Here is a 12,354-nt window from a genome sequence, read left to right as displayed (position 1 = left end):
TCAAAGTTAATAGTACAGAATCAATACAATTATTCTGTATTGAAGTATACAGAATCCTATACATATTGTTTATGTTTTATAATATGCATTTCATGTTGACCAGGTCTTTATGAACAGATTGTGATGAACAAATATTGAAATTGTTTAAAGCAAAACTACATCAAGTTTATGCCAAAGCATGATGCTGGAGAAATGCCCAGTGGCCGGTGTATCTCACGTACACTACATGACCAAAAGAATGTGGACACCTGCTCGTCGAACATCTCATTCCAAAATCATGGGCATTAATATGGAGTTGGTCCCAACTTTGCTGCTATAACAGCCTCCACTCTTCTGGGAAGGCTTTCCACTAGATGTTGGAACATTGCTGCAGGGACTTGCTTCCATTCAGCCACAAGAGCATTAGTGAGGGCGAACACTGATGTTGGGCGATTAGGCCTGACTCGCAGTTGGCGTTCCAATTCATCCCAAAGGCGTTCAATGGGCGTGAGATCAGGGCTCTGTGCAGGCCAGTCAAGTTCTTCCACACCGATCTCAACAAACCATTTCTGTATGGACCTTGTTTTGTGCACGGGGGCATTGTCATGCTGAAACAGAAAAGGGCCTTCCCCAAACTGTTGCCACAAAGTTCGAAGCACAGTATTGTCTAGAATGTCATTGTATGCTGTAGCATTAAGATTTCCCTTCACTGGAACTAAGGGCCCTAGCCCGAACCATGAAAAACATCCCCAGACCATTATTCCTCCTCCACCAAACTGTACAGTTGGTTAAGCGTGATTCATCACTTCAGAGAACGCTTTCCATTGCTCCAGAGTAAAATGAAGGCGAGCTTTACACCACACCACTCCATCCAATGCTTGGCATTGCGCATGGTGATCTTGGCATTGCGCATGGTGTGCGGCTGCTCGACCATGGAAACCTATTTCATGAAACTCCCGATGAACAGTTCTTGTGCTGACGTTGCTTCCAGAGGCAATTTGGAACTCGATAGTAAGTGTTGCAACCGAGGACAGACGGTTTTAACGCGCGTCTTCAGCACTCACCGGTCCCGTTCTGTGGCCTACCACTTCACGGCTGAGTCGTTGTTGCTCCTAGACATGTCCACTTCACAATAACAGCACTTACAGTTGACCGGGGCAGCTCTAGCGGGGCAGAAATTTGACCAACTGACTTGTTGGAAAGGCGGTATCCTATAACGGTGCCACGTTGAAAGTCACTGAGCTCTTCAGTAAGGCCATTCTACTGCCAATGTTTGTCTATGGAGATTGCACGGCGGTGTGCTCGATTTTACACAGCTGTCAGCAACGGGTGTGGCTGAAATAGCCAAATCCACTCATTTGAAGGGGAGTCCAAATACTTTTGTATATATAGTGTATCTCAACAAGGTCTTACTAAATCTCAAAGGGCAGGCAGCTTCCTGACTTTGTATAGAAACACAACCAGGGAAAGACGGCAGAAGCGTGAAACGCAGTCATGGAAATATTTAGCCTCTGTTACTCTGTAAAGGCAATATGTCAAACAGTTGCATCTAACTATAGAGCAGCCTTTTCTCATGCTTTGACCATGTTTATTGTACATCTGGGGTTATTGGCTATATATAGGTCAACTCAATCCCAGGAGGGTAGATATTTATATGTAGACATTCACTGTTACAAAACAAGATCTTTGGATCCAATGGAGAGGGAGAGATATCGAAAGAGAGCACAAACTGAGTAGTAGTCCTACTGACTATATTACACTGATTAGTAGTCCTACTGACTCTATATTACACTGAGTAGTAGTCCTACTGACTATATTACACTGAGTAGTAGTCCTACTGACTATATTACACTGAGTAGTTGTCCTACTGACTCTATATTACACTGATTAGTAGTCCTACTGACTCTATATTACACTGAGTCGTAGTCCTACTGACTCTATATTACACTGAGTCGTAGTCCTACTGACTCTATATTACACTGAGTAGTAGTCCTACTGACTATATTACACTGATTAGTAGTCCTACTGACTCTATATTACACTGAGTCGTAGTCCTACTGACTATATTACACTGATTAGTAGTCCTACTGACTCTATATTACACTGAGTAGTAGTCCTACTGACTCTATATTACACTGAGTAGTAGTCCTACTGACTATATTACACTGATTAGTAGTCCTACTGACTCTATATTACACTGAGTAGTAGTCCTACTGACTATATTACACTGATTAGTAGTCCTACTGACTCTATATTACACTGAGTCGTAGTCCTACTGACTATATTACACTGAGTAGTAGTCCTACTGACTATATTACACTGAGTAGTTGTCCTACTGACTCTATATTACACTGATTAGTAGTCCTACTGACTCTATATTACACTGAGTCGTAGTCCTACTGACTCTATATTACACTGAGTAGTTGTCCTACTGACTCTATATTACACTGATTAGTAGTCCTACTGACTCTATATTACACTGAGTCGTAGTCCTACTGACTCTATATTACACTGAGTAGTAGTCCTACTGACTATATTACACTGAGTAGTAGTCCTACTGACTATATTACACTGATTAGTAGTCCTACTGACTCTATATTACACTGAGTAGTAGTCCTACTGACTATATTACACTGATTAGTAGTCCTACTGACTCTATATTACACTGAGTAGTAGTCCTACTGACTCTATATTAAACTGAGTAGTAGTCCTACTGACTATATTACACTGAGTAGTTGTCCTACTGACTCTATATTACACTGATTAGTAGTCCTACTGACTCTATATTACACTGAGTCGTAGTCCTACTGACTCTATATTACACTGATTAGTAGTCCTACTGACTCTATATTACACTGAGTAGTAGTCCTACTGACTCTATATTACACTGAGTAGTAGTCCTACTGACTCTATATTACACTGAGTAGTAGTCCTACTGACTCTATATTACACTGATTAGTAGTCCTACTGACTATATTACACTGATTAGTAGTCCTACTGACTATATTACACTGATTAGTAGTCCTACTGACTATATTACACTGATTAGTAGTCCTACTGACTATATTACACTGAGTAGTAGTCCTACTGACTCTATTACACTGAGTAGTAGTCCTACTGACTCTATTACACTGAGTAGTAGTCCTACTGACTCTATTACACTGAGTAGTAGTCCTACTGACTCTATTCCACTGAGTAGTAGTCCTACTGACTATATTACACTGAATAGTAGTCCTACTGACTCTATATTACACTGAGTAGTAGTCCTACTGACTCTATATTACACAGAGTAACATAATATAGTAGTTCACAGTGTCACACACACACACACACACACACACACACACACACACACACACACACACACACACACACACACACACACACACACACACACACACACACACACACACACACACACACACACACACACACCTGTAGATGGTGTTCTCTCCCCTGATGTTATAGGAAGAAGATTGTGTTTATGTGACCTCTGACAGTTTCATGTTCTGTGTCTCGGTCAGTCACATTTACACAGAGTGAGAAGAAAGCCAGGCTATAGTCATGGAATGGATTTACACAGAGTGAGAAGAACGCCAGGCTATAGTCATGGAATGGATTTACACAGAGCTTTTCAATGTCTTCACATGACTTGCACTGTATATTTTATTTATTTGACTAGGATAGGAAGTTAAGAACAAATTATTATTTACAATGACGGCCTACCCCGGCCAAACTCTAACCCAGACAACGCTGGACCAATTGTGCGCCGTCCTGTAGGACTCCCAATCACGGTCGATTGTGATACAGCCTGGAATCGAACCAGTGTCTGTAGTGACAGCTCTAGCACTGAGATGCAGTGCCTTAGATCTGCTGTGCCACTCGGTAGCTCTATATAAGTCAATCTCACGACTAGTATTAGCTCCCAGAGCTTCTGCAGCGGGCTGACACAGTCTTGTGGTGTATAGCAGAGCTGGGTTTAAATCCAGTCAGTCACAGTTAAATGTTTGCTTTGAAAATCAAACCTGTGTTCAAGGACTGTTTTCAGACTCATTCTGTTTGAGTTGTAATGTCCTATAGATCTCTGCCGGGGGGCTTTGCTTTTAGCAGTCCTCCAAGGTCCTTCCATCTCACTGCACTGCTTCCACACAGTCGATTCTTCAGCCTCATTACTTTTACAAAGTTGAAAATACTTCCCCCACATGATGTTTTTAAAGAGGGAAAATGGATGGGATAAAAAAAAAGGAGAAATGCTGCTTACAATGAAAGGTGCTACACAGAACGTATGGAGACAAGAATGGGTCTCATACATGGGCAGAAATATTATCCAGAGGTGATCTCATTGGATAGAATGGGGCACACCTCCCCCACGCCCATGAGCATATATACTGAACAAAAATATAAATGCAACATGCGACAATTTCAATCATTTTAGTTACAGTTCATATAAGGAAATCAGTAAATTGAAATAAATTCACTAGGCCCTAATCTATGGATATCACAATTACTGGGCGGGGGTGCAGTCATGGGTGGGTCTGGGAGGGCATAGGCCCACCCTCTTGGAAGCCAGGCCCACCCACTGGGTAGCCAGGCTGAGCCAATCAGAATTAGTTTTCCCCTACAAAGGGCTTTATTACAGAAAACAAATGCTCCTCAGTTTCATCAGCTGGCTGGTCTCAGACGACCCTGCAGGTGAAGAAGCCGGATGTGGAGGTCCTGGGCTGGTGTGGTTACATGTGGTCTGTGGTTGTGAGGCCGGTTGGACGTACTGCCAAATTCTCTAAAACTATGTTTTAGGCTTATGGTAGAGAAATGATCTGGTGGACATTCCTGCAGTCGGCATGTTAATTGTACGCTCCTTCAAAACGTGAAACATCTGTGACATTGTGTTGTGTGACAAAACTGCACATTTTAGAGTGGCCTTTTATTGTCCCCAGCACAAGGTGCACCTGTGTAATGATAATGCTGTTTAATCAGCTTCTTGATATGCCACACCTGTCAGGTGGATGGTGGATTATCTTTGCAAATGAGAAATGCTCAGTAACAGGAATGTAAATAAATTTGTGCACAAAATTTAAGAGAAATAAGCTTTTTGTGCGTATGAAAGATTTCTCAAATCTTTTTCAGCTCATGAAACATGGGACCAACACTTTACATGTTGCGTTTATATTTTTGTTCAGTATAGTTTGCCTAAAACTAGAGATTGGTGTGGCTTCATGAGATATTAGCATCCACAGTGTATCTTTAATACAGCAATATACAGGATTCAAACACAAACGTAGAAGATGGTGTGTTGAATCAAACGTCTAATGTAAAGCAGTGAGAACAGTGTAAACTCCATTATGTCAGAGGTTTAACTATTGGGCATCGTGGTAAACTAATGGAAAATAGACAAAAATGAGACAAGCTACTTTCTTTCCGACCAGAGACCATACTTTCAACCAGAGACAAGCTGGGTGGTCATCTCTTTATGGCCTTCTCCAGTTTGATTTAAAGGGGACATCGACAACAAATCTCAGAATTATTTTAAATGATGAGCTCTGAGCTAAATTCAGACCCTGTTCCTTGTCAGGACTACCCTCGGTGCTTTAAATAATTCACTATAGAACTTTTTAGACTAAGATCATAGCGAGATGTTTACCCTTCTGGCCTTCAAAGGAAGGCAGCCATTTTGGAATATTTTACGCCTCGTACTGTAACTGTACACAGGTAACCTGATGCAAAGCATGAGAATATCAAAGCGTCACAACCCCCCCAACACCATCACTAGTGTGGAGTTTCTACAACTATACAATAGAGTGTTCCACCATCGGAAGAGGGAGAAATGTAGACTACTGTAGACTATACCCCTAATAGTTACAGCTTTTGTTATCATCAGGTCAGATGTCTCCCTGTCCTCTTTTGCTATAGATAAACATCTGACACAAAGCCAAAGTACACAGTGGAGGCTCTTGATGAGCGTTGTGTTTTATTTGTGAAAAGCGGCCCCATTGTCCCACAAGTCACCTCACACAGCACTCTTCTTCTGCAGCGCCTCACTGACTCTGTCCTGTTGCGTTAGTGTCACCGGCCGCTAAAGCACTTAGCTTGTGTTCCCAGTGTCCTCTGTGGCTGAGCGAAACATCCACTTGGAAGTCTAAAGGAACTTTGAAGACTTTGCCTGCACAGAGTGATGTGCATTTTATATGTATATCCCTTTATGGATGGTTTATACTGTATATAGAGAATCAAGGTATTTTCTAGAAATAACGAAAACATAGCTTTGCTGACTTTACTATTAAAACTGCTTTTACTATTAAAAAATATAAATCATAGAATCCTACTGTTCTCTTCAGTTATTTTTTATTAATCGTTACATAATATAGTTGACTCTGTTCTTGACCCAATTAGGGTCGACAATGTAGTGCCACATAGCCTTCTGGGAGTCAAGGTGTAGCGTCTGGCTGTCAAGGTGTAGCGTCTGGCTGTCAAGGTGTAGCGTCTGGCTGTCAAGGTGTAGCGTCTGGCAGTCAAGGTGTAGCGCCTGGCAGTCAAGGGGTAGCTTCTGGCAGTCAAGGGGTAGCGTCTGGCAGTCAAGGGGTAGCCTGGCAGTCAAGGGGTAGCCTGGCAGTCAAGGGGTTCAAGGGGTAGCTTCTGGCAGTCAAGGGGTAGTGCCTGGCAGTCAAGGGGTAGCTTCTGGCAGTCAAGGGGTAGTGCCTGGCAGTCAAGGGGTAGCGTCTGGCAGTCAAGGGGTAGCGCCTGGCAGTCAAGGGGTAGCGCCTGGCAGTCAAGGGGTAGTGCCTGGCAGTCAAGGGGTAGCTTCTGGCAGTCAAGGGGTAGCGTCTGGCAGTCAAGGGGTAGCTTCTGGCAGTCAAGGGGTAGCTTCTGGCAGTCAAGGGGTAGCTTCTGGCAGTCAAGGGGTAGCTTCTGGCAGTCAAGATGTAGCTTCCGGGAGTCAACAGGAAGAGGGAAGACAGTAGCAAAATGGGTTGATAAATTAAGATAGTTCACTCAGGCCGTTTACCACCGGAAAAAATGTGTCAGTTCCGGTCTGCTTAACGGGATAGTTCTCCCATAGATGCCAATGTAATAGCAGCTGGGTCTAGTAAGATTAGTTCATTGACTGTAATGTAACCAGACTCTGACTGTAGATTACCTGACTGAATGGTGTTCAGTAGAAAAAAAAATCATATATTTTGAAAAGGGAGGTACTACCTGAACTTGTCCAATAACAACGCTCATAATATTGTAAAACGTTTTGCGACGTTGAGTCCTACTGAACATGACCCAGTCTCTGTCCCTCACCGACCGTAGCTTGAGGAAAGAAAACGTGACTGTCATCTCCCCTTGGCAGGTCTCCAGATTCACAACAAGATAAAAAAATATTCTTAAATGGTGAATCTCTGTTATAGAGCGTCCTCTAGATCACAACATCAAACACTGGTAACATGATCTCTTCCATCAGCACACTGCCCAGCTGTGGTAGACTGTTCCAGAGACTCCAGTAGTCTTTGACATGTTGGCTGTCATTCACATCCCAGGAAACACAAACATCCACAAATTTACTCTAACTTCAGTTCATTGCCTCCACCACTTCTTAAAGGCCCATTGCAGTCAAAAACATGATATTTATGTGTTTTTTATATATTTCCACACTATGCATTTGGAATAATACTGTGACATTTTGAAACTAATTAGAATGCCCCTTTAGTGTAAGAGCTGTTTGAGAAGACATCCTGACATTTCAGCCTGTTTTGGTGGGATGGAATTTTGGCCTTCCATGGTGACATCGCCATGCGGTAAATTAGTTAATAGACCAATAAGAAAGAGAGTTCCAAACCTCTCTGCCAATAACAGCTCATTTTCTGTTTTCCCCTCCTCACTCAGAACACTCCCAGACAGTCCTAGCTAAATTCTTTCTTGAGAAATGGCTCTTTGCCAAGAAGCAATTTTTGTTTCTTTTTGAGTGCTTTAATTGAAAACATTCACAGTAAAGTACTTAATTGTTACCCAGAAATTATTTGATATTTAGATACAAATGGCTGCATTGGACCTTTAAACTCTGTGCTGTTTTTCTTTCTTCCCCACAATGAAAACAAAGTTAGTGCCAATGTAGCCTCTGTTTATTGTTTTATACAGAACAGAATGCAATAACTTTGAGTTGCAATATGACATGAGATTTTATCATGATGGTGACTGTATCACTGGTGCTCCCTGAACAACAGTCAGAGAACTGTACTGATAGTGTCTGATGTGTTGCATGTGAATGACAGAACACCCTTGGTTGTTTTTTCTCGTTCAACCTTTTGACAAGGACAGATCATCTTAGGGAAAGGTCTGCTGTCCTCTCTGTTGCATGCTCACAGCCTGTAATAGATGTCATAGATGTTGTCACAACAACAACAACAACAACTGAAATGATCTGAATTGTGCTATTCAAACTAACCATGGCTAACATGTCAGCACTGGCTTACTAGCAAATGCTAAATTCCTACTTATATGTTATGATTTTGATAATATGTCTTGCTATTAGTGTCAGTGTAAGAATTAAACCTTCAGTCCCAAAACAGGGGACCTTCTCGGCCGGGTATCAGCAGAACAAATAATAATATAGATACATTTCAGTGAAAACACAAACACTCTCTCAATGTCCTTTCTCTACAACAGTCCTCCACTTCCTGTTGAAGTATGGGACATGGACACAGAGGGTTATGCTATTAAAACCAAAGGGCAACATATTCCCAGGAAGAGGAATCTGATAAATGTTGCCAGTTTCTCAAGGGGAGAGGGGGATGGAGGAAGAGGTCCGTTGAAAGGGAATGGGGCCAGATCCCCGGAGGAGATTCCGACACAAAACTAGGAATGTAATTTGTGCATCAGCGTGTTGAACCATTACAACAATTCTCAAGCAACAAGTCAATATAGACAAATTAGACTATTAGCACACATTTGTGAACTGTTGACATTGTTGAACGCATGTCTGGTTGAATCTCTACTTTATCTGTATAGCAAGACAAGCGTTGAAACATATGAAATGAGTTAAATGACATTGGCGTTGATACTCCTCACCCCAGTCTGCAAATTAAATTATTTTACTGAATTATCTCTGAAGTGACTCGGTGAGAAAACATCAATGAACTCAGTGTATTCATTTGGATTTGCCTCTGTCTCCTTTGGGGACCCCCTAATCACTGTCCAATGTGCTGTGATGTCCACGTGTTTATGTGCAGTTGTAATGTCTGAGGCTACTGAAGGAAGTGGGCATGGGCCCATGTAAGCAGCCCTGGAATTTCAAAGACAGGAAGGCCTGTTGATAAGAATCACACCAGGCAGTCTGTGCTCTAAACACCCTTAGACTAGAACATTATACAATGGTTTCTAATGGGCAGAATGACCTGTTAGGTAAACATAGGGCTACTTTAAGATGTTTTTCCTTGTCAACATATTTGGTTTTATGTACATGGATAATTATCAGTGTAACCACAACAACTACAGTACAAATACATTTAGTACATTTCAACGACAAAAACATGAACGTTTCTCGGGTAGTTTTTCATTCACAATGGAGCCCCTGCTTATCCGTCCTAAAACCCAGACTTCGAATGATATGAATAAAGTAAAAGATGACATTATGATTATCGTTTGACTCTATAACCAACTATAGACTGGGACTGGACTTTGTGATACACTTTCTAGTGACTTAAATGTCTCGAACTAAGGGGGCTACTGTGTTTTGGTGGTAACCATGGCTACCTCCACTTATTATTTAAACTGTGTTTGTCATATCTCCACAGTGTCTTATAGTCATTTCGAGGTAAGTGATCTTATCAATGACATTTTATGACGCCATCAGAGAGAAAGACTTGGTTTGCAGACCATGTATGGGTAAATGTGTGTTGTGTTGTCATATAGCCATGGGACGGAACTATTTCACATTTCCCAAGCTAATTTTAGAAACTCAAGTTCAACTACTCCTCTATAGGCTTGTCTGTCTTTGGGCTAGATCAACATCTGACTGCCTGTTTCCTCTGTAACACAACCTTCTAACTAGGCCTATTAAAGGAGCATTCCATAATATTGCCACACACAAATAGATTGTAATGTCTATGATATATAGTAGTAAAGGAATAGTATTCCTTGAAATATTTTTTGGTTGTATTTTAATAATTTGAAAAGCTACAAGGTTGCTTGTCTACTGAGTGTCTGGTCTACCCATCTTCAACAGCAGTGCCTTCCTGATTCGCAATAGGTTCTCCTTCTTGCAGGTTGCAAATGTAAACAACATAGGCCTGACCATATTTCATGTCCCACAAGGAATGTGTTTTTGGTTTATGATCAGGTAAAAAAAAACTGTAGTAAGCTATGTTCCATACTGCCTCTTTAAAGGGCTGAGGAATACTGAAATGTACTGTATTCTACATCTCTACCAGTATCTACTGTGCACTGTTTCTAAGAAAGAATGTTAACCTCAGAGATAAGATGAACACACTGACCAATATAGAAAGACATGTCTGTTCTCTCTCTTAGTTCAACCACAGATACCATAACACCCTGACATGTCTGTTCTCTCTCTTAGTTCAGTCTGTTCTCTCTCTTAGTTCAACCACAGATACCATAACACCCTGACATGTCTGTAACCTCTCTTAGTTCAACCACAGACACCATAACATCCTGACATGTATGTTCTCTCTCTTAGTTCAACCACAGATACCATAACACCCTGACATGTCTGTTCTCTCTCTTAGTTCAACCACAGATACCATAACACCCTGACATGTCTGTTCCCTCTCTTAGTTCAACCACAGATACCATAACACCCTGACATGTCTGTACCCTCTCTTAGTTCAACCACAGATACCATAACACCCTGACATGTCTGTACCCTCGCTTAGTTCAACCACAGATACCATAACACCCTGACATGTCTGTACCCTCGCTTAGTTCAACCACAGATACCATAACACCCTGACATGTCTGTTCCCTCTCTTAGTTCAACCACAGATACCATAACACCCTGACATGTCTGTACCCTCTCTTAGTTCAACCACCGATACCATAACACCCTGACATGTCTGTTCCCTCGCTTAGTTCAACCACAGATACCATAACACCCTGACATGTCTGTACCCTCTCTTACATCTGTTTGTTTACGTTGTAGTTTGACGAGGATTTTACTTTGTTTAGAGTTTTACTGGCCCCACTTTGCATTTAAAAGCCCTGTTGTGCTGTTCTTTTACAAGTGCGGAGTACTTAGAGAGAGTGTTGTCTGTTGCTGTCTAAATGAACATCAATCAAAGAACCTAAATCCAAACATATAATTAACTCTCCACCTCCCCTCCTGCTCTCTCTACCTCTCAGAACATCTATTGACTAACAGACAACGTCAAGTTCCTACTAGTGACAGAGCACAGTCCTTTCTGACTTAGAGGGACTAAATCAATCTAATCCAAATAAACACTTTTCTTCCAATATCTCATCTTGAAACCTGTGCTGTAGGTGGGATGCAGATTGTCTTCAGGCGGTTAGTTGCAATTCAACACTTCTACAAAGCAGGAGTCGCATGTTATTAAGTAAAGTCTTAATGGGAAATCTACCATATGGTCACCTTTTTTTATGACAAGAACCAGTTGTGTTTTTGACATTGGTCCTGTCTGTCGTTGGGAAATACAACATGGCCAGTGCTACATCCTGTTCAATCTTCTTTCTTTTCTCAGGGATCATTGGAATCACATTCAAATGTATCTTGCCTCTGAAAATCTGGAAATCAAATGACAATGGTCATCATTACAGATGGAAACACTGGGATTACACACTTTTACGGCTAAAATCTGTTTTCTCTCTGATTGGTGCCCTATTTAGAATGTGCATACCAGCAGAGGGTTATCTGGACAGAAGAAAGCTGGATTCTTGAGTCACCTGCTCAATTTAGACTCTAAGGCAGTCAGCAGAACTAACAGTGTAGAACCAGTGAGCGGAACTAATCTCATCAAATATTAAACCTGGTTTGGAGACTGGTTCAGTGGTGCAGGATTCCCCTGGGATCCAACATAGACAAAGCTTCAGGATTATAGAACACAGTGTACAGGAAGTGAAACCTGGAGCGGCCATTTTGAAAGAGTAGACTATGCCAAGAAGAAACTTACAGAAAATAAGGTCAATGCTGTTTTGTGCCACCACTTCCACTTCAGATTTATAGACGAAATGCTGACAATGTAGCTGATGCGGGCAAGGAGAGAGGTGACTTCAACACACGTTGTAGAGCTTGTCAACAAGAAGCGTTTTGTAAACCACAAGAAACGAGGCCAACACTTCCAGTGTTAACACAGCTCTTTGCAATTAAACTTCCTATCTCTAATTGCATATAAATATACAGTACCAGTCAAAAGTTTTAGAACA

Source organism: Oncorhynchus tshawytscha, unplaced genomic scaffold (assembly GCF_018296145.1).
Source record: "Oncorhynchus tshawytscha isolate Ot180627B unplaced genomic scaffold, Otsh_v2.0 Un_contig_4271_pilon_pilon, whole genome shotgun sequence".
Taxonomy (NCBI): domain Eukaryota; kingdom Metazoa; phylum Chordata; class Actinopteri; order Salmoniformes; family Salmonidae; genus Oncorhynchus; species Oncorhynchus tshawytscha.
This window is presented reverse-complemented; position numbering follows the sequence as displayed.